Source organism: Schistocerca americana, chromosome X (assembly GCF_021461395.2).
Source record: "Schistocerca americana isolate TAMUIC-IGC-003095 chromosome X, iqSchAmer2.1, whole genome shotgun sequence".
Lineage (NCBI taxonomy): Eukaryota > Metazoa > Arthropoda > Insecta > Orthoptera > Acrididae > Schistocerca > Schistocerca americana.
The window spans coordinates 20,467,198-20,470,405 of NC_060130.1; positions in this window are offsets into that span (position 1 = coordinate 20,467,198).

Below are 3,208 nucleotides of genomic sequence, written 5' to 3' on the forward strand. Positions count from 1 at the left end.
TGTGGAGACACCTACCAACCTAGTGTAGCAAAAATGGGATTCACCCAAAGAGCCAACATTTCCATTGATTGATGGTTTAATCCGAATGGTCCTGTGCCCACTGCAATCACAACTGATGATGTTGTTGGGTAGACATGTGAACATGTAGGAGTGGTCTGCTGCGGAGCTCCGTGTTCCAGAATTTACAATGAACAGTGTGCTATGGAACACTTGTGTGTGCACCAGCATTGTGCTACAAATCACCATCTATCCACATTGCAGCCAGACATGCCTCCAAACCCCAAGTACTGTGAAGAGTCATGGATGTCTAACCATTTAGCACCTAGTGATAGATAGCTCATGAACATTTGACCAGCACTGCCGCTTTTGAGATGTGTGTCACAGGCTCAGCATAATAATAATCTGCCATTTATCAAAATCACTTATCTCAACTGATTTCCCCATTTGCAGCCCATATCTTCCCTAAAGTGAGCCCCCATCTGCGTCTGCTCTATTTACATATTTTTGTTACTGCATCACATGCCCCCAATGCCACCAGGCAGCATCCAACTCGCAGTGGGCAGTGGTCATAATGTTTTGGCTAATAAGTGTACATTAAGGATCTGACAGCCAACGTGGCCAGCACTATGAGGCTGTTTGCTGATGATGCTAATGTGTATGAGCAAATGTCGCCATTGAGTGACTATAGGAGGATATAAGATGACTTGGACAAAATTTGTGATTGGTGAGATGAATGGAAGCTTACTGCAAATATAAAAAAATGTAGGTTAATGCAGATGAGAAGGAAAAAAAATCCCATGATGTTTGAATACAGCATCAGTAGTATGCTGCTTGACAGTCATGTCAATTAAATACCTAGGCATAATGTTCCAAAGCAGTAAAACATGAAACAAGCAAAATTGGTTGTAGGGAAGGCAAATGGACAAATTGGTTTATTGCAAGAATTTTAGGAAAGTGTAGCTTATCTCTAAAGGACACAACACTAGTGTGACCCATTCTTTAGCATTGCTTGAGTGTTTGGAATCTGCACGACATTGGATTAAAGGAAGACATTGAACCAATTCAGAGATTTGTCACCAGTAAGTTTGACCAGCACATAAGTATTATAGAGATGCTTCATGAACTCAAATAGCAACCCCTGGAGGGAAGATGATATTCTTTTCACAAAACACCATTAAACTATTTAGGTACCTCGTACTTGAAGCTGACTTTAGGTCGATCCTACAGCGACCAATTTACAATTCATGTAAAGGCCACAAAGACAAGAGAAATTAGGGCTTGTACAGAGGTATATAGACTATCATTTTTCCTAGCACTATTTGTCAGTGGAACAGGGCAAGAAATTACTAAGGTGGCTTGTGGGGTATGTACATAATTTTAATCAGCATGATAGATACATTTTTGTACATGTTTACTTTCAAGGAACTTTGTTGTGCTGTTCTTTTTTAATAAAAACAAATACAAAGCTCATGTGGGGTATGTACATAATTTTAATCAGCATGATGGATACATTTTTGTACATGTTTACTTTCAAGGAACTTTGTTGTGCTGTTCTTTTTTAATAAAAACAAATATGAAGCTCGTGCTTATTCACTCCATTCCTGGCTGATGAAAGTATCTATTGTAATTATCATCTTTCTCATGTTCCCAGTACCTCGGAAACTCTCTGTCAATTGCATTTCTTTTTATTTGGCATTTATGGTGTGGACATCTTGGAATTCACGAGCATCTATTCTGTTATCAGAAACATTACATTCTCTTCAGACCATTCTGCTGCTCAAAGATCTTGAGTTGAAGACAAAAGTTCACTCATGAAACACCAAAATTTAGCTCTTTCTCTCCTGCTCTCACCAATGCAGAGATGATGGAGACTTCGTTTGACAGTTCATCGAAGGACTGATAATGGGCAGAACATGAGTGAACACCTGTGAATGCTAACCAAATGCAACAGAATGGTGTCTGCTTGTGCTCAGCTACTGTTCAGAGCCACAGAGAATTCTTGTTCATTTGTGTCCGCTCCAGTGAAAAATGAGTTTCAGACCTGCAGTCCAGTCTTTTAAGTTTAGCAGGCAGATGGATCAGTCATGTTTTGGGCCAGTATGGTATACAGATGTCTGACACATATCATTTCTAATGAGGCTATTTGAGGGCTGTGCAATTTGATGACAGGATCCTCGAAACTACTGACCTGTCATATAGTCGACATTTGGATGATCATTGGTTGTGTTTCAAGATGACAATGCACAAGTACACCATGGGATATGAATGATGGAGGAAATCAAAGTCTAAATGAGGGCAGCTCAGTCTGTATTATTGTAAAATATTAGGAGAGAGAGAGTCACGGACATGATATGCGAGTTGAGATGGTAATCACAAAAAGAAATACTTTTTTGCTGTGGCAAGATCTTTTCACAAAATTCCAGTCCCAACTTCATCCTCCAAATGCAAAAACATTTTAATTTTCATAGCACTCACCTTCATAGGGAAAAATGATCGTTATAATAAAACACAACAAATCAGAGATCACACAAAGCAATTTAAGTGTTACTTTTCCCCACACATTGTTCAAGAGTGGAACGGTAGAGAAACAGTATGAAAGTGGTTTGATAAATCCTCTGTCAGGCACTGATTTGTGAAATGCAGAGTAGTCATATAGATGCAGACATTTCATATCCCATAAGCACGGTGGTTGTGGTGGTCTAGTGGGTAGCGCACTAGACTCCAATCAGGAGGTCCTGGGCTCGATTCCCCATAAAACATAAAAGGTGGGGATTTTTCCTTGTTCCAGTGACTGCAGGATCGCCCCAGGTGACACCAACCTGCTATCAGATGACTCCTGGGGATGTTTCCCAGGGGTAAAAGGAAGCTGGGGTGATCGGCCATAACCCTCTCCCTCCTAGTGCCACGGTGAACAAAGGCTGCACCCTACCTGCTGTCAGGACAACAGCCCAGTCACTGCCTGCCATCATAGACCTTACTTTAACTTTTATGTTGTATGCGTCTGAACAATTACTTTAACACAGAACAAATACAGAAATGAACAAGACCAGAATAATTAACATACTCTGTTGGATTTTCTGTTGCGGCTATATCATAAATTAAACAACAACAGAAAGACATCTTCAATTAATTTTCTAAAATTCATGACATAAAAGTATTGTATAAATCATTAAAACTCTACTGTACTCTATCGAAATTGTAATACTCC